At 42.6% G+C, this 16,360-nt stretch overlaps 1 protein-coding gene and 1 long non-coding RNA gene across 36 annotated transcripts in view; one reads left to right on the forward strand and one right to left on the reverse strand.

Moving 5' to 3' along the window:
- GRB10 (growth factor receptor bound protein 10) overlaps positions 1-16,360 on the reverse strand; it is a 203,427-nt gene that overhangs the window by 42,793 nt on the left and 144,274 nt on the right. The gene's annotated exons all lie outside the window — the stretch shown is intronic.
- Positions 8,605-10,656, forward strand: LOC129144558 (uncharacterized). The gene is made up of 2 exons (XR_008548983.2): positions 8,605-8,892; positions 9,774-10,656. It is a non-coding gene; the product is annotated as an uncharacterized LOC129144558 (long non-coding RNA).

Below are 16,360 nucleotides of genomic sequence, written 5' to 3' on the forward strand. Positions count from 1 at the left end.
GTAATTCCTGCTGACAGAAGTATACAGCGGTGGGGGATGAGATAAGCCTCCTGAAACCTCCACCTCCCCATTTCTCTGTAGGGGACAGTGAGTCTGACCACTGGTCCAGCACACTGTTACTACAACCTACAAACAACTAGCATTTGAGAAAACCACTAAACTAAAGCTATCTATAACCAAGTAATTCATAAAAGCCTTGGCCCCCTAAAACTACAGAGAAGCCAAGACAAAGGAACTTAACCAACATACAGAACAGTCACATCCTCAAGGTGGGGGAGGGAAGAAAAAATACCAAGCAAATGAAAGTAAATTCAAAAATAAATAGTGACCGCTTCTACAGATGAGAAGAAACCAACACAAGAACTCCAGCTCCATGAAGAAACAATGGCTAATGACATCCACATTAGCCCTCTAGCAATGGCTCCTAACCACAATGAAAACTTTGAAATGACAGATAAAGAATTCAAGATATGAAGTGTAAGGAAGCTCAATGAGAGCCAAGAGAAAGTTGAAAACCAACACAAAAAAACCAGAAGAGTAATTCTGGAGATGAAAGATGAGATAGATATATTAAAAACAAGCAAAACAACAACAACAACAACAACAACAACAACAACTTTTGGAAATGAAAAGTTCACTGAAGGAATTTCAAAAAACAGTTGAAAGCTTCAACAATAGAGTAGACCAAGCAGAAGAATTTCAGAGCTTGAAGACTAGGTCTTTTGAATTAGCCCAGATAAGAAGAAAAAACAATTTTTTAAAAAAGAATAAAGCCTTTGAGAAATGTAAGATTATTTAAACCTAGGACTTATAGGTATTCCTGAGGGAGAAGAAAAAAAATAAGTTTGGAAACATATTTGGGGGAAATAATTCAGGAAAATTTCCCCAAACTTGCTAGAGATGTAGATATGCAGATACAAGAAATTCAGAGAACCCATTAGAGATACTATAGAAGATGCACATTCACCAAAGAAAGGTCATCAGATTAATTCAAGGTCAACATGAAAGAACAAATTTCAAAAGCAGTTAGATAGAAGTGTCAAATCACCTACAATGGAAATCCCATTAGATTAACAGTGGACTTCTCAGCAGAAACCTTACAAGTCAGAAGAGACTGGGGGTCTATTTTTAGCCTCCTTTAAGAAAAAAGAAATGTAAGTCAAGAATTTTATATTCTGCCAAACTAAGCTTCAAAAATGAAGGAGAAATAAAGCCTTTCCCAGATAAGCCAATGCTGAGGGAATTTGCCACTACTAGACAAATCCTACAAAAAAATTCTCAAAGGAGTTATAAAAATGGAAACAAAAGGATGATACTCACCATCATACCAGCATACATAAGTAGACAAAGCTCACTGTATAAAGCAATTACACAACTGAGACTACAAATAAACCAGCTAACAACACTATGACAGGAATAACACTTCAAATACCAATATTGATGTTGAACATAAATGGCCTAAATGTTCCATTTAAAAGACATGGACTGGCAAACTGGATAAAAAAACAAGACCCAGCCATCTGCTGCCTACAAGAGACCCACCTAATGGCTAAAGACACCTACAGACTCAAAGTAAATGGGTGGAAAAATATATATCATGCAATGGAAAACAAATGTGAGCAGGAGTAGCCATTCTTATATCAGATAAAACAGACTTTAAGCTAACAACAGTTTTAAAAAAAGAGACAATGACGGGCATTATATCATAAGAATGCATTCAATACAAGAGGACATAACTTTTGGAAATACGTGTGCAAGCACCAAAGCACCCACATTCATAAAACAAATACAACTACACCTAAAAGAAGAGAATGACAGCAATACAATAATAGTGGGGGGCTACAACACCCCACTGACAACACTAGACAGGTAACTGAGGCAGAAAGTCAACAAAGAAACTCTGAACTTAAGCTAGACCTGATCATTGGAAATAATAAACATTTATAGAACATGCTACCCAGCACCTGCAGAATATACATTTTTCTCATCTGCACATCAAACAAAATTGACCAGATGCTTTGCCATAAAGCACATTTCAATAAATTTTTTAAAAAATCAAAACCATATCAAGTATCTTCTTGGACCACAGTGTAATAAAATTAAAAATCAATACCATAAGGAACTCTCAAAACTGTACAAATACGCGGAAACTAAAAAACGTGCTCCTGAATGACTTTTGGGTAAACAATGAACTTAAGGCAGAAAAAAAAATTTTTTTAATGAAAACAGAGACACAACATATCAACACCTCTGGAATACAGCAAAAGCAGTGCTAAGAAGTAAGTTTTATAGTGTTAAATGTCTACATCAAAAAGACAGAAAGTTCTCAAATTAACAACCCAATGTCACACCTCAAGGAACTAAAAAAACAAGAACAAAACCCAAAGCTAGCAGAAGAAATGAAATAAAGATCAGAGCAGAACTAAGTGTTATTGAGACCCCAAAAAACAAAACAAAACAAAAAAACAAAAAAACCCACAAAGGATCAATGAAATCAAAAGTTGGTTCTTTGAAAGGATAAATAAAATTGATAGCTAGCAAGTTTACCTAAGAACAAAAGAAGATTCACATGAGCACAATCAGAAATGAAAAAGGTGACATTACAACTGATACCACAGAAATACAAAAGATCATCACAGATTATTATGAACATCTCTATCCACACAAACTAAAAAACCTAGAGGAAATGGATAAATTCCTGGAAACACCCAACTTCCTGAGATTGAATCAGGAAGAAACAGAAATCCTAAATAGACAAGTAGGGGTAATAAAATGGAATCAGTAATTATAAAAATCTTCCAATAATAAAAAAAAAAAGCCCAGGACCAGATGGATCCACAGCTTTTTTTTTTTTCCTTTCCTTTTTTTTTTTTTTGAGACAGAGTCTCATTCTGTCTCCCAGGCTGGAGTGCAGTGCAGTGGTGCAATCTCAGCTCACTGCAACCTCTGCCTCCTGGGTTCAAGTGATTCTTCTGCCTCAGCCTCCCAAGTGGCTGGGACTACAGGCACGTGCCACCACACCTGGCTAGTTTTTGTATTTTCTAGTAGAGACAGGGTTTTGCCATGTTGGCCAGGCTGGTCTCGAACTCATGAGCTCAGGTGATCCACCCACCTCAGCCTCCCAAAGTGCTGGGATTACAGGTGTGAGCCACCATACCTGGCCCTACAGCCAAATTTTAACAGCCATACAAACAAGAGGTGGTCCCAATCTTACTGAAACTATTCCAAAATTTTGAGAAGAAATTCCTTCCTAACCAATTCTACAAAACCAGTATCACCCTGATACCGAAATCAGGCAAGGACACAACAAAGTAAGGATACTGCAGGCCAATATCCCTTATAAAAACATAGATGCAAAAATCCTCAACAAAATACTAGCAAAGCAAATCCGACAGTACATTAAAAAGGTAATACATCATGATCAAGTGGGTTTAATTCCAGGGATGCAAGGATAGTTTGACATCTGCAGATCAATAAATGTGATTCATCACATCAACAGAACTAAAAACAAAAACCATATGATTATCTAAATGGATGCAGAAAAAGCATTCAGTAAAATACAACACCCCTTCATGAAAAAAACCCTCAACAAACTAGGCACTAAAAGAACATACCTCAAAATAATTAGAGCCATATAGGACAAAACCACAGCCACTATCATACTGAATAGGGAAGAGTTGAAAGCATTTCCCCCTAAGAACTGGAATAAGATAAGAATGTCCACTCTCACCACTACTATTAAACATAGCACTGGAAGCCCTAACCAGAGCAATCATGCAAGAGAAAGAAATAAAAGGTATCCACATTGAAGAAGAGAAAGTCAAATTTTCTGTGTTCATTTGATGGCATGAGTTGTGTTTTTTTTGTTTTGTTTTTGTTTTTTGGCAGGGTCTGGCTCTGTCACTTTGCTGGAATGCAGTGGCGTGATCTCAGCTCACTGCAACCTCCATCTCCTGGCCTCAAGTGATCCTCCCACCTTACCTTCCCCAAGTAGCTGGGACTACGGGCATGTGCCATCACACCCAGCTAATTTTTTTTGTACTTTAGAGATGAGGTCTCACTATACTGTCCAGGCTGGTCTCGAACTCCTGGACTCAAGTGAGCCACCCACCTCAGCCTCCCAAAGGGCTGGGATTACAGGTGTGAGCCACTGCCTTAATCTTATATTTAGAAAACCCTAAAGACACTTCCAAAAGACTCCTAGACTTGATAAACGACTTCAGTAAAGTTTCAGAATACAAAATCAGCATATAAAAATCATTAGCATTTCTATACAACAATAATATTCAAGCTGAGAACAAAATCAAGAACTCAATCGTGTTTAAAATGGCCACAGACACACACACAACATACATACACATAATACTTAACAATACATCTAACCAAGGAGGTGAAAGATTGCCACAAGGAAAACTACAAACCCTCATGAAAGGAATCATAGATGGCACAAACAAATGGAAACACATCTCATGCTCATGGATTGGAAGAATCAGTATCATTAAAATGACTATACTGCCCCCAAAGCAGTCTACAGATTCAACATAATTTCTATCAAATTTCCAATGTCATTCTTCACATAATTAGAAAAAAAGATTGTAAAGTTCATGTGGAACAAAAAAAAAAGAGCTTGAATAGCCACAGCAATTCTAAGCAAAAAGAACAAAGCCAGAGGTATCATATTACCTGACTTCAAATTACATGGCTCAAGGAACTAAAACAGCATGGTACTGGTAAAAAAAAACAGACATACAAATCAATGAAATGGAATAGAGAACACAGAAATAAAGCCACATACTTACAACCAACTGATCTTTGACCAAGTTGACAAAAACAAACAATGGCAAAAAGACATGCTATTCAATAAATAGTGCTGGGAAAATTGGCTATCTCTATGAACATCTCTATCCATACAAACTAAAACATCTACAGGAAATTTTAGCCATAAGCAGAAGAATGAACCTGGACCCTTGTCTGAATGAAACTGGACCCCTGTCTCTCACCAGGTACAAAAATTAACTCAAGATGGATTAAAGACTTAAATGTAAGACTGGAAACTATAAAAGTCCTAGAAGAAAACCTAGGAAAAAACTTTTGGAGTTTGGCCTAGGCAAAGAATTTATGACTAAGCCCTCAAAAGCAATGCAACAAGAATAAAAATAGACAAGTGGGACTTAATTAAAAGATTCTGTGCAGTAAACAGACAACCTAGAGAATGGGAGAAAATATTTGCAAATTATGACAAAGGACTAATACCCAGAATCTAAAATGAACTCAAACAACTCAGCCAGAAAAAACAAACAATCCCATTAAAAAATGGGCAAAGAACATGAACAGACATTTCTCAAAAGAAGACATACAAGCGGCCAATAAACATATAAAGAGATGCTCAATATCACTAGTTATCAGAGAAATGCAAATTAAAACCACAATGAGATATCATCTTATACCACTCAGAATGGCTATTACTTAAAAGTCAACAAAACAAAAGATGTTGACATAAGTGTGGAGAAAAGGAAAGCCAAATACACTGTTGGTGGGAATGTAAATTAATACAACCTGTATGGAAAACAGTATGGAGATTTCCCAAAGAAATAAAAATAGAATTACCATTCCACCCAGTAATCCCACTACTGGGCATGTATGCAAAGGAAAAGACATCATTATATTAAAAAGACATGCATCTGTATGTTTATCAAAGCACTATTCACAATGGCAAAGACATAGAATCAACCTAAATGTCTATCAATGGTAGACTGGATTTAAAGAGTGGTAATATACACCACAGAATAGTATGTAGTCATAAAAAAGAATGAAATCATGTCTTCTGCAGCAACATGGGTGGAGCTGGAGGCCATTATCTTAAGTGAATTAACTCAGAAACAAAGAAGCAAATACTACATATTATCACTTAGAAGTTGGAGGTAAACAATGCATACACATAAACATAAAGATGGAATTAACAGACACTGGGGACTCCAAAATGGAGAAAGATGGAAGGAGGGGGTGAGGGTTTTAAAAATTACCTGTTGGGTACAATCTTCACTATTTGGGTGATGGGTACAGTAGAAACTCAAACCTCATTATTATGCAATATATCCATGTAGCAAACCTGCACATACACCCCCGAGTCTAAAATTTAAAAATATGTTTTAAAATTCTGCTTTATAATTGATAGATTTCAAGTTTGCAGTGAAAATTAAAAAGATGTTGTTTTTAAAAATCCTTTTTTCTAAAGGAGATAAAGTTCTAGAAATAACTAAAGAGTTCTTGAAAGTCAACCATGGTTTGCCAGGCGCGGTGGCTCACGCCTGTAATCCCAGCACCTTGGGAGGCCGAGGCGGGCGGATCACAAGGTCAGGAGATCGAGATCATCCTGGCTAACACGGTGAAACCCTGTCTCTACTAAAAATACAAAAAATTAGCCGGGCGTAGTGGCAGGCACCTGTAGTCCCAGCTACTTGGGAGGCTGAGGCGGGAGAATGGCGTGAACCCGGGAGGCGGAGCTTGCAGTGAGCCGAGATTGCGCCACTGCACTCCAGCTTGGGCGACCAGAGCAAGACTCTGTCTCAAAAAACACAAAAAAAAGTCAACCATGGTTTTCAGAGACCCTAATAGGACTTTCCACAGTGAACAAGTCTCACTGGCTAAGGGGGTGGACAACAAGATTCAAAGCAGTAGCCTCTACCCTTGTTTTATACCAAGTAGACAGGCTTATTTGGAAGAATCAGTTTTGATGTGCTCATCTGCCATTTTTTTTAACTTTTCTAAAATGGATATGCATAGCCTGTTATTTTGAAAAACATGTTTTTATAAAATAGAATCATTTTGTCAAAAATAAAATTGAAAACCACTTTTAAAAAATCTCCATTGGTGGATTAAAGGGGAGCAAAGATAAGAAAGTATGGCATGAAAGGCATCTGGGCTGTGACCCCCAGTACCAGTGTCCTTGCTGGGGTCATCTCTAGAAAGGTTTAATCTGGGCTGAAGATACAACCTGAGGGCTCCTCCCAAACAGGGGCAGGGCCCTCTTGGAGCTACTGTCCTTTGGGGCTAAGATTCCAGAAGGGACACAGTTAGCTTGCTTTACAGTCAGCTAGAGATTTCTGTTTTCACACATGACTCCTTGTTGGGTATGGTTTTTGGCTCTAAGGATGCTGGAGATCCCCAAATGGGCTATGTGCCACAATCTGAATTCCTACTTCAATTGTGTGGTCATGACAGAGGCAGGTCCAGCAGGCACAGAAGGACATGTTGGAGGAATGGCTGCCCCCTTCGAGGTAACCTTCAGATGGGTGACATCATGGAGGAAGCCTGTGGTACATTTGGAGACACCATGACACCACATTAGGTTTACTGCAAGGCCAAGCATTTAGTCCTGTGCCCCTCCACCCTTCTCTTTAGAAGGTGCTGAACTTCAAGAGGATGTTGTAACCCACGACTGTATTTTACTTAGAATTAGAATTTATGCATTTTCCCTTGAGTCAGACATTGCTACAAAACTTGACCATAAAGAGAATTTCACTTGTCCTCTCAAACCTATGAGGAGAGCCAGCATTCTCTCTCTTCTCTCTGTAGCTTATTTGCCATCCAAATCATCTCACATTTAAAATCTTCCTTTTCTTCTGATATCTCACTGACCTCATCCATGATATCCAGGAGTATGAGCTGAAGTTTTTCCTAAATTGGAATTAACTTTGGGACTCTCACCTCTATCTAATCTATTCCTTGTACATTGTTTACAGCACTGAACTGTTTTTCTTGTAGATGGACTCAGGGGAGGGCCTCTGTGGCCTTCCATCCTCAGCTTTGCCGGATCCCAGCCCTATGGAGCTGAGCACAGAAAGGCAGGCTGTAGTGCCTGGAGCCTCAGTTTTTCACGTGACACAGGCACAGCACCATCTCCTCTCCAGGGCTAGTCACGCAGGCTCATGGGAACGCGGTCCTGCTGCCAATCCAGTGAGCACCTACCACTGTTGCTGGGAACATTTTTTTTGTCTTTCTTCCTCTCCTAAGCTCCTGGACAGAGAGTCACATCTTGCTCACTCTTCCTCACTCTTGCTTGCTCTTGCTCACTCTGCACTGTCCACCTGTTCGTCTGTTCGATGAATGAACCCTAGGAAAGAGTTGCTTGCATCACTTCTACTATGCTTGAATTTTATACTCATCAAAAAAAGGGGGGGGGGTAGCCTTCATTCAAACCTACAGCTTCTTCCACTCTCAGCCGAAACGTTTTGCTGGTGACTGTTCAAGTCTTCCATTCAACATTGCACCAAGATGTCCCTATCTGAATGGCTTCCCTCTACTGGAGTGTGCAGAGGGCATGCAAGTTTCCCTGAAGGGCATCCTAAAAGCCCTGGCACTAGTGTAACAAGGACACATTCATGAGAGCTGTGAAGGGCAGTACATTTAGAACAGATAAGGAAAAGGACTTTCTTCAGGCCAGAGGCCACTTGGGGGCACTCATTTTCCTGTGTAAGGACAATGACAGCAGCTGAAGGCTGCAGCCACTCATGGTCCCTGCAGCTGTGCAAAGTTGGGAGGGGTGGAACCATGAGTTCCAGACACACAGACAAGGCAGACCATCACAAACACAAACACGTGGGCAGCTGCAGGGCCACAGTGTCCACTCCTGCTGCTCCAACATCTCTGCGGCAGGACAGTCAGCTGGTGACACTGGCAAGAGAAGGCACTGGGACTGCTGGTGGTGACAGCCTTCTCTTGGGCTGATGCTCAGTGGCCTGAGGATTTACCGTGAGCGAGCCCAGAGTGTGTCTGCAGACTGGCGCCGAGGAGGCAAGGGCGTGGGAAGGCTCAACCCGGCCAGCGGCAGAGTACCAGGAAGTCTGCACAAACTCACTGCTGCTCACCTGAGGAACACGGGGTGGGGAGAAGGTGAGGAGTTCCGCGGCAGCGACAGAGGCTCTACATAGAGGCTTCAAAATCTGTCTCTAACCTAGCTTGCTGAGTGCCTGGGAGTTTTCTTAACTAGGTGTTCTGGGTCCTGTTGCATTCCACTCACTGTCCCCTCCTCTTGAGCCTCAGAGGCCTAAGCAGGAGGCAGAACCAGCAGGGGAAACTGCAGAGCATGCAGCCAGGAGAGGCAGGACAAAGGGCCATGCACTCAGAACCAAGGGGCCAGAACAGCCAACCAAAGAGGATGTGGGCTTGGAAACTTCACACACACACACACACACATGCACACACACACATATAAACACATGCACATATGCATACAGATACACAAATGCACACACATATATGCCGTATACACCTACATATATGTAAACACGTACACATATACATGCAAACATGCACAAACACATACACACATGCACATATACACATGCTTCATACATACATATACATATACACATAAATATATATACACATAAATATATATACACATACATATAGGTCGAGTATTGCTAATTTAAAAATACAAAATCCAAAAAACTCTAAAATCTGACACTTTTTAAGTGCTGACATGATACTCAACGGAAACGCTCATTGGAGCATTTTGGATTTTCAGATTGGGATACTCAGCTAGTAAGTGTACTGCAAACATTTCAAAATCAGAAAAAAATCCGGACTCTGAAACAGTTCTGGTGCCAAGCATTTCAGATAAAGAATACTCAATCATTATACTCCTACACACACACACGCATAGACACATACATACATTAGTTTTCTATTATAAATATAATGTGTTCATTGTAGCAAATTTGGAAACTAAATAAGGAACAAAAAATAATAACTGATATTCCTTCAAGCAGAATGCCTACTCAAGAATGTAGAATGACAGACAAACTGGACATCATCATCAGGACAGCACCAGTCAATGGACATCTGCAGAGAGCAGAGGATCGACACAGTCTCAAATCATCTTCCTTCAAATTACTTCTTAATTACAAAAGGAAAATACATTTGACCCTTGGACAACACAGGTTTGAACCATTCGGGTCCAGTAATAAGCATAGTTTTTTCAACCAGATGCAGATGGAAAATAGAGTCTTGGTGGTATTTGAAACCTGTGTATACGAAAGGCCAACTTTTTGTAAATTTGGGTTCCAAGGGCTGACTGCAGGACTGGAGTATGAGCGGATTAGGGTACATGGAGGGGGTCCTGGAACCAATCCCCCATGTACACTGGGGAAAGACTTAACAATGAGAAATGTAACAGACAACACCCTAATCAAGTCATAAATATCAACATCAGCATAAACTGGACCAGCCAACATCATCATGCCTGTGGGCCACAGCCTCCTGTCTGTGGACCAGATGGGACTCCAAGGAAACACCACACAAACCAAAATGGCCCTTCAAGAAATCCCATCCGTCACGACAGGTGTGAAAAGGCTGAGGAACACTCTGTATTAAAGGAAACTAGAGATCTTAAAGTGAATACAAATGGTTCCTGAACCAGAATAAAAGAATAACATAAAGGATGTTTATATGAACAATCGGGGAAACCTGAACGAGGTCTGTAGATTTCAACCCTGCATCTTATTAAGGGTAAATATCCTGACTTTGGTAACTTTATTATGATATGTAAGTGAGTAACCCTGTTTTTAGTCAATAGACTCTGAGGTATTTAGGAGTAAAGGGACTTGATATCTACAAATGAGTCTCAAATGGTCCAAAGAATCATGGTGTGTGTACATATAAATGTATATATGTGCATATATGTATCTCTATATATGTACAGGACAATGGAAATGACTTAAAATGTGGCAGAGATAGTAACAATTGGGGAATCAGGGTAAAGAATATATGAGAGTTCTTTGCTCTATTACTGCAACTTCTCTATACATTTGAAATTTTTTCAAAATAAAAGTTTAAAGAAACATACGTGCGTGAAAATAATGACCTGCGGCTCTCCTCTCTTCACTCAGCATCTCAGTAGTATCTTTTCCCATAATAACGATCACCCCAGAACATGAGGTTACATAGTGGAAAGCATGGGGGCCCTTGTTTCAGGGCTATCTTCACCAGGAGCATCTCTGTTTCTTTTCCATTCAGCAGTTGTCTTCACTATCCCGGATATTTATGTCCAAAACACTCAGCCAGTGTGGCTCAATCACAGACTAGGAGCTCAATGGGTTCAACAAAATATCCCAGGTGTCCAGGTGGGGTTCCTTGAGTCCAGGCCCTGGAACTGGGTCCCTATAGGTGTGTGTTCACCTGCTCAGTGAGGTCCCACAAGCTGACCATCACAGGGTCCCCTAGTCCATGCCCGAGCTCTTTATTTGGTGGCTATGTGATGGCCGAGCTCAGGGACACAGATAGGGAAGGGACGTAGCACCCGCTTCCACTGCCTTCTTCCTCCCTCTTGTATTGGCAGCCCAAAAGCAGCCCCCCAGCAACCTGAAACGCACGCAGTATCATCAGTCTACTTTTATGGTAATGTACTGTCTTTATCAGGACAACTTCTCCTTCATGTCTTATTTCAAACCCTGTCACTGACTGATGGGCATTCTGTTTCAGAAAAACTCTCACCTGAGCCCATCAGTAAGCAGGACAGGTCTAACTGTGATTTCCTGAGTAGGGAACCTCAGGTAAGCTCTGTAAGGCCTGCTGTGAAAGCGGTACCCTGGATCACAGCACCGAACTAGCAAGAGCGGGACATCAGCCTCTACACAGCCCAGTGGGCCACCACCCACTGGCCAGTGGAGCAGGGCTGTCCTGTCTGCTAAGGCCCCATGACCAAGAAGGTGTGGGCAGATGCTAGACAGACAGAACAATGACAGACAGGTGGAAGGGGCTGGGTATGGGATGGGCGGACCAGTCGGTGAAGGAAGACTGGCAGATTCACAAACGGTGAAGTCTGAGAAGCTGAGAGACACAGCAGGCACAGGATGGCTAAAACACTGCAAAAGGGCTATAATCCCCAGTACCATCTCCAGTCTGGACGACGCAGAAAATGACAGCCATGAGAAAAATTTCATAAATGGAGCTATCGTTTAGGGCTATAATTTTATTCAATTACAACATGCCAGAAAATGTATTTGAAGATAAAATTTTCACCCTCAAAATCCCGATTTATCTCCAAAATATATTTGCTATGAATATAGTTGACGCTAATAATCTTTATACTGCCCATAATTCATTTTTTAAAAAGCAAGCTTACATACCATCAAAATGAGATTATATAATCACAAAAATACTGATAACTGGAAAGGCAAAACAGAAACTATGGAGATTTCTTTGAAAAAGCAGAACACACTCACTGGCAGCCCTTGGACTCCCAGCCTGCTACTTTTTCAGTACTAAAAACCACACAACCCATGCAAAAATCACCAGTGACCCACAGCAGCTTTCAGCCAGCCGGGGAGTATGTCTGCTGGGCTGGCAGGGAAGAAACATGAGCCAAAAACACTGCCGTTTGGGCACTAACTCCTTTAAAACCAAGCAAACAAAAAGGATCTGCTGAGCACCAGCTCAGAAGGTCTAACACCAAGAAGAATAAGTACCTGAAACTGACTGTGCACATCTTACCCCCATCCTCCAATCGCCAGGAGTTCTCAGACTCCAAGAGGTCTCCAGGCAGATCTGAAAGCAAACGCCGTCGTATCAGACCTCTTGGGGTCTGTCCATTTGCTCCCAGACAGGCTCAGTAAACATCGTCTAGAGTTTCTTGAAACTACAGAAACAGCCAATCAAAGTGATGGATTGCCTGGACACGGTCCCCTCACCACCCAGGGAACTGTCACCAGAGCCCCAGTGGTGCGAGGCCCTAGGCAGTGAGAAGAATTGGTCCAAAGCCACATTGCGAGGAACTGCAGAGTCCTAGCCAGTGGCCAGCCCCCAAGTCACATGCCTTCCCATCATATTATAAGTGACATGCAGCCCTTGGCATTATTTATAAAAATGAACTTTCTACACCCACCCACATACTTATAAATACATAAAACTTTTGCTCCAGCAATGACACTGCTGGAAACCAACCTATCCATCTGTCTATCCATCCACAACCCCATTCATGACCAAGGACCTATGCACGAGAATGTTCATTTCAGCTCTATTCATAATTAGAAAGAGCTGCAAACAAAAGTAAGCTTATGTGCCATTAAATGGTACATAAACATCTCAGTAGCGTCTTCTCCCATAGCAACGTTCACCCTAGAACGTGAGGTTACACAATGGAAAGCACGGGGGCCCTTGTTTCCGGGAGCTGTTCATCAAAAGAGGGTTGAGGTAAATCTATCACGGCACCTCCATACAACACAACACCATGAAGCTGCAGGGGAAATCACAACAATGCACATCAATTTTGTGAAGAGATACACAAGATACTGTCCGCAGTGTCACCTCTGGAGAATGAGACTAGAGTTGGAAACTGAGAAGAAAGTGAATCTCACCGTTTACCAAATACCTTTTTGTAGTATTTGTTTCACTTTTTGTTTTTTACTATGAATGTTACTTTTATAAATAAAATAGGTTCTCCTTTTTTTGGTCTCCTGGTTGGACATAGAGGTGATATGGTAATAAGTCATGGCAAACTTACTCCTGACTCTGAATCCTGTTTGTAGTGCTAGATTCCACAAATTGTCACGCCCTGACTGAATGAACCAGCTTCTTTGGAAAGAGATGAGTGGGGGTAGAGTGGGAAAAAGTTTTCACGTGAACTTCTCTGGGGAAAATGCTAGCTTCTAATGCATTCATGTTCCTGGAGGCCTTTTTCTCCAGAAAAGGAAGTAGCTCTTGGACCAACTGGTGTAATGATTCAACAACCAATCCTCCATCTCATCTACTGAGACTTAACCAGCCCTGCTGCTACGGGCACCAATCCCACCTGGTTAGGCCGGTGGGGCCAGATAGGAACCCTGGTGCAGAGCCAGGCTCAAGGCTCCTCCACTCATCCCAGCCACAAAGTCGGCAACCCCAGGCATCCATAAAAGTATCACTAACTAAAAAGAGGCAGAAAGTGTGGAGCATAAGATGAAATGTGCCTATTAATGGAAGAAAGCTCATTTAGGCATGAAGAGTCCAATTCTCTCTTCGGACAGGAATCACAACAGTCTCAGCAAAACAACAAAACAAACTCACTTAGAATCTATCAGTGTCTAAATAGAGACCTTGGTTATATAGATGTGGCATCTAACCTCAGCATTTTATAACTTAAAAAGCAGATCAAAATAGTTAGTGCTCCAGAATTACAAGAGGGATTTCCACCAGTAACATCTTTTTTTGAAAAAAGTTTCTTTGGTGGTAATCAAACTTTAATGAAACATTAAACCTAAAATGTAACCTATAATTTGAAAAAATGTTTTCAGATTTGAGTCAGATTGGCCGAACCTTTTCAAGCCATCTCAGGCCCAGCTACATGGGGAGGGTGCGGATGTGCCCTCACTGTCAGTCACTGAGCAGATGCTCCCTGAGAACCTTCTCCGTGCCAGGCACCAAGGTGCTGGGATTCGGGTCTGGAATAAAACCCCTTGACTTTATGGAACTTCATTCAAGTAGGGGAGATAGACAAAAAGCAAAATTCAGAGATTGTTAGATGGCAGAAGGCAAAGGAAAAACATTCAGCAAAGGGCTGCTGGCTAAGAAGGTCCTCAAAGGCAGCAAAAGATGCCACAGGCCGACTGTGATGCTCCCTCCCAGGCGGCAGAAACTGGGGACCAGCTGAGTCAGGAGGCTCCCATGACGACACAGGCAAGGAAAGTAAAGCCCAGGCCAGGGTCCCACAGCAGAGACCAGGCAGGCGCTGTCCAATTCTGGTACACAGGCTGGGGTGGCGTGAAACTCAAAAGAGGAGTGAGGAAGGGAATTGGGAATTCTGATGGGGGGACTGGTCTGCTGCTCTGAGATGGGAATTTGGAGGTATCATGTTTGGAGGGAAGGATCAGATGCTGACTTTGGACCTGTTGCGCTGGCAGTGTCTTTTAAGCACCCACATGGAGGTGCCATGTTGGCAGCTGGAAACAGGAGTCTGTGCCTTGAGGAAGAGTTTGGATGGGAATGTAAACCGGGGAGTAATCAGCATAGGGACAAGATGGGAAGCTGAGGGAACGGCCACGGCTGTCCAGGGAGGGAGCGCAGAGAGGAGAGACGGAGCACCAAAGCCCAGTGACTGAAGAGCCAGCAACGATGGCTGAGAAGGAAAGTCCAGCAAAGAGGGTGGAAACCCAGACGGAGCTGTGGAAAGGAGAGCAGCGAGCGACAGGAGCCCTCATGCTGCTGCAGGCCCGGCAAGCGGAAGACAGAGAACCCCGCTGGCTTTAGCCATGTGGATGCCACCCTGATGGGAACAAGAGGAATTGAATAGCACAGTGGGGACAAAAGCTGGGCTGCTGGAACGTTTTTAAAAAGGTTTAAAAAGGAGCATTAGGAAACCAAGGAAAATGATAATCCTCTGAAAGCAGTAATTTTAACCACTGCCTTAATCTGTGAGGGAAAGGAAGGCAGAGCCTCGACCCAAGGCGGTAAGGAAGACCCATCCTCAGTTTTGCCTTTGGGAATCCTTATCCCAAGTCCTCTGCCAGCCCAAGGATGGCAGAGCATAGGTCCCCCTCCCATAGAACACCTGGGGACTTTCCAGTTGACCACATCCCTCCTACAGCTACTCCCTCTGGGCTTCCAGAGTTTCCCTTCTTCAGGGCAGTGTGCTGTGAGCCCAGAACACTACTTCTGGAGGTCATCAAGGTCACTGAGACATAACAATGGACTTATTGTTTGAAGTGGTCCCAGGTCCTTTTCTTTGAAGCTTTTGAGAGTAATCTTCTCAGCTCTCCCGCTCCACTAGGAGAGGACAAAGTAAATATTCTGGGTGGGACTCCCAGGCCTCAGACCTACTCAATGTGGTCGGGCTAGCTCCTGATGGATGCATTGGTTAAGGTCAGCTGCCTCTTCTTCCTGCTCCTGAGTGGCCATGGGACTTGGGGGTAAGAAACCCATGTTGGGGAGCTGGGTTCTGATCCTGGCTCTGCCAAAGCAAGGGCGACCATCCCCCTAGAGGAGCATCCAGAACTTCTATAAAAACAAGGCCATCGTCCTTGTACTCGTCTGCCTGGGATGTGCTGGGCTCCATTCTCGGAGGTGTGGACAGAGCAGTGAATAAGAGACCCTGTCCCTGTTCTAGGGGACTGACGTTCTAGTGGTAAAACAGAGAACAAACAAAATAATCTCAGGAGACAGTGAACAACACGGAGACCACAAGCAAGTGCTGTGTCAGAGGGAGGCTGGCCAGGGGCACTGCCTTTTCCAAAGAAGCCCAGGAAGGCCCAGAGGAAGAGATATTGGAACTGACACCTGAATGATGACCAAGTGGCAGTGAAGAAAAGGTCTCAGGAAAGAGCCTCTGTGTGGAGACGCCACAGGGGAAATGCACAGAGGTGGACCTGAGCTGGCAAATGTGAGG

This window comes from Pan troglodytes, chromosome 6 (genome assembly GCF_028858775.2).
Source record: "Pan troglodytes isolate AG18354 chromosome 6, NHGRI_mPanTro3-v2.0_pri, whole genome shotgun sequence".
Lineage (NCBI taxonomy): Eukaryota > Metazoa > Chordata > Mammalia > Primates > Hominidae > Pan > Pan troglodytes.